This window comes from Bos javanicus, chromosome 10 (genome assembly GCF_032452875.1).
Source record: "Bos javanicus breed banteng chromosome 10, ARS-OSU_banteng_1.0, whole genome shotgun sequence".
Lineage (NCBI taxonomy): Eukaryota > Metazoa > Chordata > Mammalia > Artiodactyla > Bovidae > Bos > Bos javanicus.
In genome coordinates, this window is record NC_083877.1 from 9,818,053 (window position 1) to 9,832,385 (window position 14,333).

A 14,333-nucleotide genomic window follows, 5' to 3' on the forward strand; every position below is an offset into this window, starting at 1 on the left:
AAAGCAATTGAACGCAGGTGTGGGGATCTCCGTGGAGATGGGGAAGAAGGGTTGCATAAAACCCTTGGTTTTCTGTCTCCAGTGTTTGCTTCTCATTACTGTCTGAGGATCAAAATTTATTTTCACCACAGTCCCTTGTGTGAAAGGAAGACTTTAACAAAATGTCAGACCTGCTGTTCTGTCCGCTCCTCAGGTGTGCAGAGGTTTTCGACTGCTCTCAGCCAAGCACTTGGTTACCCTGTGGGGCCAACTGCAGGACCACAGACATGAGTGTCACTGTGTCCAGGGCCAAGAAAGCAAGCAGTCAGAGCTGCCTGGCCTGGCGGAGACTGTCACCTCTCTAATCTGGCATGTGACCTTTCTAGCAACTTGTGACACGGTTCTAAGACTCTAGACATGTCTGTTCCATGCTTTGCGTTAAGTTTAAAATTTTATACTAGGGAAAATTAAACCCATGGTCGGTCAGTTCAGTTGCTCAGTTGTGTCCAACTCTCTGCAACCCCATGGCCTGTGGTATGCCAGGCTTCCCTGTCCATCACCAACTCCTGGAGCTTACTCAAACTCATGTCCATTGAGTCGGTGATGCCATCCAACCATTTCATCCTCTGTCGTCCCCTTCTCCTGCCTTCAATCTTTCCCAGCATCAGGGTCTTTTCCAGTGAGTTAGTTCTTCGCATCAGGTGGACAAAGCACTGGTAGAACACAGATTTTACATTGACCTTGTATACACACACAGAGACAATATAACCAGAAGTATTTCTTGAAAACCACTGATGAATAAAGATGATGTGATGTACGTATATATACATATATACACACTCAGCCATAAAAAATGTATGAAATGATGCCGTTTGGAGCAACATGGATGAACTTAGAGATTATCATACTAAGGGAAGTAAATCAGAAAGAGAAAGACAAATATTGATACCATATGACATTACTTATATGTGGAATCTAAAAAGTGACACAAACAAACTTACCTACAAGAAAAAAACAGACCTACATACACAAAGAACAGACTTGTGGTTGCCAAGGGGGAAGGTGACAGGAATTAGTAGATGCAAACTATTATGTGTAGAACGGATATCCATCAAGGTTCTACTGTATTACACAGGGAATTATATTCAGTATCTTGTAATGATCTACAATAGAAAAGAATCTGAATATATATATATATATCGGTTTGTGTGTTCAGTTACTTTCAATTCTTTGCGATTCTTTGGACTATAGCCCACCAGGATCCTCTGTACTTGGGAATTTTCAGGCAAGAATACTGGAATGGTTGCCATTTCTTTCTCCAGGGGATCTTCCTGATGCAGGGATCAAACTTGTGTCTCCTGCATTTCAGGAAGATTCTTTACATGCTGAGTCATTGGGGAAATATATATATATGTAGGCTTTGAGATTCAACCAGTCAATCCTAAAGGAAATCAGTCCTAAAGGAAGGACTGATGCTAAAACTGAAACTCCAATACTTTGGCCACCTGATGCAAAGAACCAACTCATTGGAAAAGACCCTGATGCTGGGAAAGATTGAAGACAGGAGGAGAAGGGGACGACAGAGGATGAGATGGTTAGATGGCATCACCGACGCGATAGAAATGAGTTTGAGTAAGTTCCAGAAGTTGGTGACGGACAGGGAAGCCTGGCATGCTGCCTGCCATCCATGGGGTCACAAAGAGTTGGACAAGACTGAGCAATTGAACAAAGCTGAACTGAAGGCTTTGAATACTTTGCTGTATACCAGAAATTAACACAACATTGTAAATCAATTATACTTCAATACAACAAATAAAAAAAGAAAAATGCCTAATATTTATCCCACCCTGTGTATTGTACTCTGATATATTCTATTCATTCTATTTCATTTTTAAAAAATTGCTGAATATATTGATTTCATGACAGGTCACAACCTACATATGGTTCGAAGAGTACATAGTCCCAACCTTCTATGCTCTGCCCGATTGTGTCATCAATTAGAACTATAAGCGGCTTCTATAGAATGGTTCCAAAGCCCTTTGTTTCAGGACTCTGGCCCAGCAGAGCATGAACAGTGTTAGCCTGGGTGCCAGCGTGGGTTCTGGGCTCAGATGTCATCATCTGACTCCCGCACGACACGTCCGAGTTGGAAGGGACGCTCTCTCCGCTGCGTAAACTCTCTCCCCAGTGTGTCAGCGCAGGTGACCCGGGGCCCCTGGCCTCCTCTGCCTGCCTTCAGCAGCCAGGAGCCCCCTGCCTGCTGCCATAGCTGACTGAGTTACTCAAGAGATCTTTGGTGTTTCCATAGATATGGCCCAGCTGCTGCCATATGCGCTCCTCCTGGTCCTGCCCTCAGAGGCCAGGTGAGTTCAGCCTCTTCTACAGCACACATTAAACCCCTTTTGAAGACAACACCCATTATTGTCCTGAATCCCCCATCACCAGCTCCTTTCATGTCTATGGGGTGGGGTTTCCAGGTCTCTTGCCATCATCCGGTCTGTTGCTTTTGGACACATACTTGTTTGCCAGCATTCTTCTGGAAGTGTGGCTTCCTGAACAAGGAATTGAGTGCTAGATGAATACAGGCGTGTGTGTGTGTGTGTGTGTGTGTGTGTACAAAATCCTATTTTAAGAAATCAGGGGACATCCCTGGTGGTCCAGTGGCTGAGACTCTGTGCTCCCAATGCAGGAGGCCTGGGTTCGATCCCTGGTCAGGAAAATAGATCCCGCATGCTGCAACTAGGACCCGCTGCAGTCAAATTAAAAAAAAAAAAAGAAATCAGATGGTGTGTCAGAGCTTTTGATCCTGATATTGTAAACCCTTGTCCTACCTGCATGACATTTGGTCAGCCCCACTCCTTTTTGGTTGATTTCTTTTTTTTTTTAAAGAGGGTATTGTTGAATGGGTACAGAGTTCCAGTTTGGGATGATGAACAAATTCTGTAAATGAGTAATGGTGATGATTGAAAAACACTGTGAATGTATTTGATGTGACTGAATTGTGCACTTTAAAATGGCCAGAATGATAACTTCTACATCATGCATATTTTAACCACAATTTTAAAAAAGACAGAGAGGGTTAGATGATCCAAGATTCCTTTGAACATTTTTACAGCCTTTACAATCTGATGCCACATTACTTCGACTTTGAAGGCCCCAGGGTCCAGGCTTAGACCTGACCTTTCCTTGGAGAATGGTGGGAAGATGCCAACAGAGATTCTCAGGCCAGGATGAGGGAGGCTGGTATTCAGCCCCAATCACACAACGCCTAACCCACATCATCCTGAAACCGAGTAGTCTAATGAAGTCTAAATACATTCCTGAGAAATCAGAACACTAATGCTGGCTGGAACCCTGGGCTTGCAGTCCCTGGAGGGCATTAAAGCCCAGCAGTGCTCCCCTGACAGCCTGACCTCTGGGTTATCTGAGGAGTAGCTCAGAGAAGACCCAGAGGCCCAGCCCCGAGACATTCCTTCCCTGCTCCCTGGCGCTGGTTTTTAAAACCTTCTCTCCGGCTGTCTACTCCAGGGTGGTGAGGGGGCTCAGAGAGTCGTTGGCGTGCAAGTGGGAAAGCCATCTATGGGCTTGAATTCCTTTTCTCTGGTTTTGGGAAGCAGCCTCACAGCTTCCATTTAAAAGATAGAGGGAAGGGAAACTGAGGACAGAAACCCCAAATAAGCGGAATCCGAGAAAGACAACTGTATGTTGTGTGACCCAAGCGCCCTCGCCTTGGTGTTCCTGCCTCCCCAGGGCTGCACAGGGATTTCCAGACCTTCTGAGAAGCAGCACCCAGGTCTGACAGCCAGGCACTACCCCGCACCTCAACATCATGCAAGGCTTCAGACCTCAATCGTGAGATACTTAGGGTCTTTGAAGTGAGAATGCCCAGAGAGCTGAAAACTGCAGCAAGGATCCAATTCAGGGAGTGTTGTCATATTTCATCTCTTAACAAAGAGCTGGAAGCAACTCCATGAGGGCAATGGGCACAGAAGGAGATGGTGCTCATTCAACGTGGTTCTGCTCCCGTCTCGTGAAGCGACAGCCGAGGAGAATTGGCCACTCACAAAGGCGGACAAAAAGCCCAAGGAAAGAGTCAAGATTGAACACATGACATTAATCTGGAGGCGGCCGGTTCTGTGGCACAGTTTAAGGTCAAGAGGCATTTTTATATTACCTAGTGGAAGCCGGTGGTCAACACCAGGCTTTCTCAGGGAGACACGCCAGATTCTGATTTGATGAGCAGTCAGTGAAACAGACACACCTGCACAGGTGAAGATGGAGGGTGAAGATGCAATTACGGTGTCTATTAAGAAGAAAACTTTGGGCTTCTCTGTGGTTCAGTGGTAAAGAACCCTTCTGCCAAGGCAGGAGACACTGGTTCGATCCCCTATCCAGGAGGATCCCACATGTGGTAAAGCAATCAAGCCCATGGGCCTCACCTGTTGAGCCTGAAGTCCAGAGCCTGGGAGCCACAACCACCAAAGTCTATGTGCCCCGGTGCCCGTGCTCCGCAACAAGAGAAGTTGCTGTAATGAGAAGCCCGAGCACTAGAGAAAAGCTCGAGCAGCAACAAGACCCAGCATAGTCAAAAAAAAATAATAGTAAAAGGAACCCGCTACTTGACTCTGGAGAAGGCAATGGCACCCCACTTCAGTACTCTTGCCTGGAAAATCCCATGGACGGAGGAGCCTGGCGGGCTACAGTCCATGGGGTCACGAAGAGTCAGATACGACTCAGCGACTTCACTTTCACTTTTCACTTTCATGCATGGAGAAGGAAATGGCAACCCACTCCAGGGTTCTTACCTTGAGAATCCCAGGGACAGGGGAGCCTTGTGGGCTGCCGTCTATGGGGTCGCACAGAGTCGGACACGACTAAAGTGGCTTAGCAGCAGCAGCAGCAGCTACTTGACTCCAGAACTTTGTTCCTACACACCAAGAGTGTGTTCACAACTAGAAAACCACAATCTGTTTCCACCATATCCTGACCATAGAACAATTTCCTCTATTTTATTTTCCTTTCCCTATTCTTTTACTGTATATCTAGGAATGGCATATGTGCATAAACATGCTGCATTTTTAAAAAATTAAATAGCCCATGGTAGGTTTTGATCAATTTCAAGCAGAGATGGGATGGGAAAAACTTCCTAGTTCTGTGGAAATTTTCCCTTTGCATTTAATAGCATGCTTCTTCAGCTCTTATCTTTATATTCCATTATGTTATTTTGCTGTTTCACTGTTTAACAAAAAATGAAATAAAAATCCTTGCATAGTGTGTTCAATTGTGGAACTTTATCATTTATTGTTGTAAAACCACAGGCAATTTGATAACATTTTTGTTTGTAGCTGTCATATGTAGGACAATCTGTCCTTAACTGGAGATAATTACTCTAAAAGGAATGCATTCTATATAGTTTTCAAGCCAAGCAACTTGTTGTTTAAATCAACTTCTTGCTTAAAGTGAGGAAAAAAAAGAGAGAGAGAGAGATGAAGCCAGAATAAAATTCCCAGGTGGCAGTCTGGGTGTCTATTAATTAAAGGGCAATTAAAGAATAAAAGTATCTGAAACCCAGTAGAGGGGGAGGCAGGGCTAGCATGGGGCATTTCTCCCACTTTCCCCAAGCATCAGATGCTTTCCTCCCAACCCAAGGCACCATACCAGCCATCCGCATCTGGGGCTCAAGTGTGGTGCATTCGTCATGGCTTTGAGTCCTGGAGGCAGGCAGACCTGGGTTCAAATCCTGAACCTGATACTTACCAGCTATGTGACTCTAGACAAGCATCTCATGCTTTCTGAGCTTTTGCTGTCCCACCTATAAAGTGAGGAGGATGGTACTTCATAGGTGCTTGTGAGCACAAATTAGATAGTACACAGAAAGTGCTTAGTGAGCAGTGAGGACTCAATAAACCTACATCATTATATCCTGTGGTCTTCCCAGTCTGAGAGCTGAGAGAACATCTTTGCTCTCTTCAGTGGCCAGAGCTACACGGATTTTTCTCCCCAGTGTCTTAGTACAAAAAATTTCAAACATATAGAAAAGTTGCAAATTGTACAGTGAACACCGATATACCTATCAGGTAGATTCCACAATTAGCATTTTGCTAGAAATGTGTTACCAAATACTTTTTTAAAAATCCTATCTACCCTTCAATTCATCTGCTTTAAAAATTGCATTTTGAAGTCAGTTGCCAACATCAGCACTTCTCACACAGTTCTGTCTCTCCTTAATGAACTTGCCCCACAGCAAGGAGCCCAACTAAGGCTTCCACGTGCCAACCTGAAACACTGCCCTCCATGAAGGTGCCAAATGAACGTGTATGATTGACTTAGATGGAGAAATGTCAGGATGTTACATCTGCTAGAAATGTAATCCATGTGTGAGTCCAGACAAAATGAGCTTTAGTCTTTTAAGCATGTCTTGAACCACATATCACGAGTAGAAACGTTTATGCCTCAGTCTTTATTTTGTAGAGGAAATGGCCATCGAATATAACACAAGAGAAACTATAAATAAAATGTGTTTCTGTTAACTCTGTGTTGTTAAGGTAGGGCTGGCTGCCTGAGCTGCCACAGCAGTCTGCTTTGGATTATTAGCATCATAATTTTGGAGGAGAAAACCTTGCTCTCCCAGAATCTACTATGAAGTGTTAACCCAGTCTTGATGTCCACTCCAAGGCTGAAGACCAGGGAAACAGCATTTCAGTCCAGGGCACATCAAAAGGTTTTCTGGTGCAAGGTTTCTTCCAATGCCCAGATCCATCCTCCAAAACAGGGGCACTGGTTTCTAATGAAGAGAGTCCAGTTCCATCCAGATCTTATCCATTCACTTGCTTCCAATTCATTCGCAGGAAATCCAGGTTGAAACGTCTCAAATAAATATTCTTTGATACCGTAAATGCCTTCACTTGGGGGCAAAGGCTCTGCTGACTTGGTTGGTTTACATTTTTTCAGCTTGAGTTGACAAAAAGGAGGAACAGGGCTGATTTCTACCAAGCCTTCTCTCTGCCCACCATGAGACCAGGAGATGGCCAGAAGCCAAATAATCACTCTGACCACACAACTGTGTCCTTCGTTGTTCTTGTTCCTTAGTCGTGTCCAACTCTGTGACCCCATGGACTGTAGCCCACCAGGCTCCTCTGTCCATGGGATTCTCCAGGCAAGAATACTGGAATGGGGTGCCATTTCCTTCTCTGGGTGATCTTCCTGACCCAGGGATCAAACCCACGTCTCCTGCTTTGCAGGTGGGTTTTTTTTTTTTTTTTAATACTGAGCCACCTGGGAAGCCCAGCAGTGTTCTTGCCTGCATGTTTTTCTTTTCTTCCAAAGTGAAGGAGAAAAGGCCCAAACCTATGGTCATGTGAAGTTTTCATGAGAGGAAAGAGCTTTTGACACCAAGCAGATGGGGCCTGGGTGGCACTGGCTCTGCCCTGGAGGTGGGGAGGGCTTTCAGGGAGCAGAGAGAACCAGAGTGACATATTGCAAGTGGCACACTTGTGATGATGTGCGTGTATCAGGAGCTTAATAAACGTAAAATGGGCCTATGTGGGTTTTTAGTGCAAAAGTCAGGGAACACAGGCACTGCTCCGGCCACACGATAGCATGCAAAAGGGCCTCTTTGGGGAGACATCTACTTAAAAACTGAGCATCTAACATTTTTGGAGAAATGTGTTTTGTTGGCGCTCTGCCACACCCACCTGTTGCACAGGGCAGGAGTTACAGACAACTGCGGTTATTGGCTATTTTCCAGGGAGACTGGGCCTTGTCCAGTGGAGGTACTGAGAGGTGGTCCCTGAAACAGCCAAGAGTAAGAGGGCCAGAGGCAGTGTGTCCACCCTGCCGGGACCGTGCCAAGGGCCAGGCCTGGAGGAGCCCAAGTCTGGGTCCAGTGCACTTAACACGGCGCCTGGAAAGAGTGCAGAAAGACCGCCAGGTTGGCTGCCGAAATGGATGGAAGTGAAAGGAAGGGTAGGAGGTGATGTGGGAAGGCCCGGAAGATCTCCTGTGCCGCTTGCCCTGGGTCACCAGGTCGGTTTCCCTAAGCAGGTGTAATGCCCCAGCTTGTTTTCATTGCTTGCCTGGTTAGTGCAGGGTGAACCTGCTTGGTTTACATTAAAGCACAGCACCCAGGCAAACGCCCACCTTCAAAACAAAGTGATTTTGCTTACCGGAGCTTCCATATCTGGATTAGCAGTTTCACCTATGCTTTGGGGTCAAAAGGATCTGCCTCTTGTATGTACAAATCAGAGCTACACTGTGTCAGATTTTTTAAACCTATGACCTTTAACCACACTGTTGATTCATAATGTCAAAAAGCCTCAATCTTCTTCTGGACTGGAAAGTTTAAAGATACTTGGCACAAAGTTGAAGACTGAATCCACATTAAATCTTTCCATCTCAGCTGGAAGAGCTTCATTTTTAACAGTCAGAGTCCTGCTTGATAGACTGCATAAAGTATGACCATAAAATAATGAACTTTCTTAACAAATGTATCAGAATGTGTAACCCAAATGTGGGGCTTTCCTGGTGGCTCAGTGGTAAAAGAATCTGCCTGCAATACAGGAGACTCACGTTTGATCCCTGGGTTGGGAAGATCCCCTGGAGGAGGAAACGGCAACGCACTCCAGTATTCTTGCCTGAGAAATTCCAGGCACAAGTGGCTGGTTACAGTCCAGGGGGCCAGGAGAGTCAGCTACAACTTAGCAACTAAATAACAACTACAACCCAAATACATGTCTGTATATGCCAATAAATGTTGGTCTTAAAAGTGACTTTTTAGTCAAATGATGTCAGTAAACATTTTCAAAGTTTCTCTTTCAGAGTAGCCTACAAAACACTGGCACAAAAGCAGATGGATGTCACCTGACTTGATAGCCACAGGGATGCTCTTCTGATCCAGTGCAATTCTCGGCCTTTCACCAGCTTTGCAATTTTCACCTTGCTCCTCTCCCCTCTTTCCCATCATGAATATCTAGGGGACTGCAGAAATGGTTGAAACGGTGCTGCCTGAGAATGGGAAAAAGTCCAGGAGCAAGACCGTGGGTCTAACAACCGCCTGGAATCTGCAAGACTGATGGAGCATGGCTACCGCCTCCGGTTCTGTGAGTATTGACAGGCTATAACGAACTGAAGTGGGTAACTGACCAAGGTGTCCTCAATCCAACTCATTTCAAGACCTCATCTCTTAACTCCCATTAAGTCAGGGAATATTCCTTGACTATAGCCAAGAGGTAGCACCACGCATCTAATACAGATCTGGATTTTGTCAAGGCTTTTTTTTTTTTTGCAACAGGTCAGAACATCAACTGCCTGATGGCTACCCACACGCTGGTGCTGGTTGCCACTGAATGGCAAGAAATTTGTGGCACAGAGGCAAGGTAGGAAAGAACCCGTTGTTGTTTGGATTCCCTCAATGGCAGCAGCTGTAAGAGGGCCGGTGTTCGGGTTTCCCCACATTGTTGGATTAGTCTGAGCGAGTTCTCGCCATGAAGGAGGAGACAGCACCAAGCCAGAGCCAAGAGTAATAGAGCCCCTGGGGAGTGTACCGAGATTTGGAACCAACCAGAGGACTTGTTTGGTTTGTAGGGAGGATTAAATGAAATATTTTTACAAATATTTTGAAAGCATTAAGTGCTTTCATTGATATGTTATTCACCACCAGGAAAGCAAACAAACACCAACCTTTCTGCCCCTCCAGTTATCATTTATCTATACCCACCCCATCTCCTCTGCCCTTTGCCCTTCCCCTAGCTTAGGCAGAGACTGTCCCTGTCGTTATCTAGGACTAATTATCCATTCTCTTCTAGATCCCTCCCTCCCTGCTTCCTGAGTGCTGGTTTTATCAGTCATGACTCTTCAACCTTTCTTTCCTGTTTCCCCATCATCATTCAAAGGGGCTCTCAGATTTCCCAAAGAGAAAATCCTCCTTCATGCCATTGCTGTCTTATGTGCACTTGTCTCTCACACCAGTGAGTTTTCTTCATAGGCAGCCTTCAGGAAAGGGCTTCCCCTTCCCTCTAGCTCCTTACATCTCCTTCAGACCTGAGCTCAGGGCCTTTGGGTTCCTGAATCCATCACTGGCCTAGATCAGGTTTTGTCTCAGTGGCCTACCACCCCACACCACCAAATCCAATGGGTACTTTTCTGCTCTTCTATCCATCAACTTTCTAAACTCTTTCCCTCAACTTCTATGGGAACACACCCTCCTGTTGTTTCATTCCCCACCCCATCAGGTCCCATTTTTCTTCCTCTGTTCATTCCTCAAAACACTGGGGATCCCTCTTGGGAGTTCTTTAACTCTTACGGGGAAACTGTTTGGCACATGGTTACGTGACAGTCAAGACCCTTTCTTGAGCCCCATGCTTTGGAGTTGGTGCCTTCTTTCTCTTGGACTCCCCTTAGGGTTATCTTTCTGGATATCTGGGTAATGCGTCAGCCAGGGGCCACCTGCTGCTGGGAAAACACACACCCTAAAGGTTCAGTTTCCATCGGCGATGCTCCAGGCACCAGAATAAACCTCTCTCTGTTTCCTTATCTTTTCTGCCGTGCCTTTTCTAGGGTTCACCTCGTCTCTCTCTGAAAGGGATAAGACAGAATGAAGACTTGCATCTGGGCTGATGAAGACAGGGGGCACTCAGTCTATTGGATCTAAGCCTTAAAACTGCCTACCATGGTCCAGAGTCTGTGTGGCTGTATTACTTAAGCCCAGGTCACTAGGGCTCGGAGAAGGCGATGGCACCCCCTCCAGTACTCTTGCCTGGAAAATCCCATGGACAGAGGAGCCTGGTAGGCTGCAGTCCAGAGGGTCACACAGAGTCGGACATGACTGAGCGACTTCACTTTCACTTTTCACTTTCATGCATTGGAGAAGGAAATGGCAACCCACTCCAGTGTTCTTGCCTGGAGGATCCCAGGGACGGGGGAGCCTGGTGGGCTGCCGTCTATGGGGTCGCACAGAGTCGGACACGACTGAAGTGGCTTAGCAGCAGCAGCAGGTCACTAGGGCTAGGGCTCCTCTTTTTGAGGTCACGGGCTAAAGCCCTCGAACATTCATTCTGTGGGGGATTCACCTGTTCGTCTACAGCCTTCAGGTCCCTACCTGCCCCAGAGTCCTAGAACAGGATTGAGGTGCTGAGGTTCTGGGGGCAGACATTCTCGCGTGCACCCCAATCTGACGAATTTGTATCCACAGCCTTTTCTTTCTTTTTTTAAAATTTTATTTTATTTAACTTTACAATATTGTATTGGTTTTGCCATATATCAAAATGAATCTGCCACAGGTATACATGTGTTCCCCATCCTGAACCCTCCCCCTCCTCCCTCCCCATACCATCCCTCTGGGTCGTCCCAGTGCACCAGCCCCAAGCATCCAGTATCGTGCATCAAACCTGGACTGGAGACTCGTTTCATACATGATATTATACATATTTCAATGCCATTCTCCCAAGTCTTCCCACCCTCTCCCTCTCCCACAGAGTCCAAAGGACTGTTCTATACATCAGTGTCTCTTTGGCTGTCTCGTATACAGGGTTATTGTTACCATCTTTCTAAATTCCATATATATGCGTTAGTATACTGTATTGGTGTTTTTCTTTCTGGCTTTCTTCACTCTGTATAATAGGCTCCAGTTTCATCCACCTCATTAGAATCTATACGGGCTTGTTCAGGGGCATGTGATCCACCCACAGGACTCCAAACTCTGCTTTCGGTTGATGTTGCCAAATCACCATCTGTAGTCCACAGGCAGGGCTTCATATTCACTCACATGGGTGAGAAATGTTGCCTGCTGTGTCAGTAAACAGATCAGTCACCCCCAGCTGTGCACCCTTGGGGGATTCACCATGGAGAAAAGCAGGATACTGGCCTAGATGGCTATGGTGCATACCAAAGGAATGATTTCAAAGAGCCCAGACTCCTGCATCTTCCCGTATACAGAAAAGTGCTAAATTCATTTCCTTCGGATATTCAGTTTTTCTTTCATTATCAGTAAGCATTTGATTCTTGTTTTTGATGTGCTTGTTTGTAAAATTCTCTATGTTTTGGCTGCTCCCTCATATCTTTGGAGGAGTCCCTCAGAGCTCTCTGAGAGGCTGCCTCCGAGGTTAAAGTCTGCCTTATGTAATTCTCGCTTTTTATGTAATTCTCAATTTTTAGGTTGTGCATTCTTTGTCTCAGTTGACACATGACCAACTCAACTACAAGTCAACTCCTCAACACTCCCCCACCCCCATCTCTCCGCGCCCCGGTCTCCTCCACTTTTGCTGCTCAGCTCTTTCTTTTCTGTAAAACCAGGATGTCACCTCATTAAAAACCTTGCCTAGCCCCAGGATCGGGTTAGCGGCCCTCCTATGTGCTCACATAGTGCCCTGCACCTTCCCATAAGACATGTGTTGTAATCATTTGCTTTCTTTCCAGTTTTCCCACTAGACAGTGTGTTGTTTCAAGGCAGGAGTGCTGTCTTGGGTATGAAATTCCAGGAATAAGTACATTTGTGAAATAGAAAAACTTCCCTGTTGCAAACTGGAATATTACTCTTCCTCAAACACATCATCAGTTTTTTGAGTGTGTTTTTTTTCCCTCCTTAAATGAGCTCTGTGTCTACTTCCTTGTTTTTTGGTGATTTCTCTAGGTGGATCTCAAAACTTCAATCACTTTCGGATACCGTAACAGTTCCAATTTAGGATCTTAAAAGTGCTAATATATACACTCAAACTTGAGTCTCATCTCCAACTTACCATTTCTTCCCTCCCTCTTTGGGCTTCCCTAATAGCTCAGTTGGTAAAGAAGCCGCCTGCAATGCAGGAGACCTTGGTTCAATTCCTGGGTCAGGAAGATCCCCTAGAGAAGGGATAGGCTACCCACTCCAGTATTCTTGGGCTGCCCTTGTGGTTCAGCTAGTAAAGAACCTGCCCGCAATGCAGGAGACCTGGGTTTGATCCCTGCGTTGGGAAAAGAGGGAAAGTTTACCCACTCCGGTCTTCTGGCCTGGGGAATTCCATGGGGTTGCAAAGAAGGACTTTCACTTTCCCTCCCTCTGGCTAGGGTCTGACATGGGGGTTAAGACACTGCAGTCAGGAACTTCCCTGGTCGTCCACTGGTTGGGAGTCTGCCTGTCAACGCAGGGGACAATGGTTCGATCTCTGGTCTGGGAAGATTCCACATGCCTCCGGGCAACTGAGCCCAAGTGCCACAACAGGAGAAGCTGCCACAATAAAAAGCCCTTGCACCCCAACGAGGGAGCAGTCCCCACTCACCACAGCTAGAGAAAGCCTGTGTGCAACTGTGAAGACCTCGTGCAGTCAAAAATAATCAATAAAAAATTTTAAAGACTCTGTAATGGGGATGGGCGCATGGCTTGTTCCTTCATCCTTCTCTCTTCCCCTCCCTCCTGCTTTGGGATCCTCTAGGGCTGAACAGATGAGGGAAAATGAGAGCAAAGGGACAGAGGTCATCATGTTTGACATGTGTGCTGTGTGTGGCCTTTGTGTGAGGGTCTGAAGTCCCTTCATCCTCAGTCCAGCTCTTCCATAGGGCATATTAATGGGACTTCCGAGATACCTTCTCCCACTGCCCCTGTGGGGACATGCCACACTGCGTTCTCCAGCTTATCTCTCAGTCTCTCTGCTCAACCCCTCACCCCCTTCCCTGGACGGTAGCCCTCTAATTACTAAAGCAAGCATGGGATTCCTCTACTTTTAGCCTTTCAAATGGCAAAGACTCATCTTGCTATCCCTACAGCCGTGAAGGTGAGGGGATGACCCTGTCACCCAGCTCCAGCTAGCCTCCTGCTTTTCAGTCTTCATACCCCAAACACCAGGAGACACATGGCAAGCTCTCCCACGACCCTGAGCACCCTCCCCTCTGACAGCAGTATTAATACTCTGCAGGTTGATGTGTTTTCACCACTCAGCAAGCTTCTCTGAAATGAAGAGGCAAGTTTGTCTCCTTTTCTTACAAAACACCCCTAAACCTGAGGTTCCCTTGACTCCCCACTTTGCTTGATTTGGGTGGCTGGATCCCCTTCCCCATGGGGAGGGAAGAAAAAAACACAGCTTGCTCCTCTGACAAAGAACTCCTTCTTAGGAACCTCTAGCCTTCTCTTTAAAAGTCCTGTGGGATATCCTTAGCACCTTTTTTAGTATGTGGGGATTCTTATCGCACATTGATTTCACCTTTGAAGCTCTAGCCAACACCTGAGACAACAGGAAAAGCTCAATTCCACATCCTGTTAGCTGTTGCCTCTGCTTAAAATATTCCTTTTTCTTCTTTTCTGCCTTTCACCTCATATCATTGCTCTCACCAACCTTATCTAAAATGTCACAGTAAATAGTAAAGGAAATAGGTTTGATTAGAACTTC

General features: G+C 46.2%; 1 long non-coding RNA gene across 1 annotated transcript; it reads left to right on the forward strand.

Moving 5' to 3' along the window:
- Window positions 1-1,513: 1,513 nt before the first annotated feature.
- LOC133255597 (uncharacterized) lies at window positions 1,514-13,308 on the forward strand. The gene is made up of 3 exons (XR_009738990.1): window positions 1,514-2,342; window positions 9,269-9,353; window positions 13,018-13,308. It is a non-coding gene; the product is annotated as an uncharacterized LOC133255597 (long non-coding RNA).
- Window positions 13,309-14,333: the final 1,025 nt, after the last annotated feature.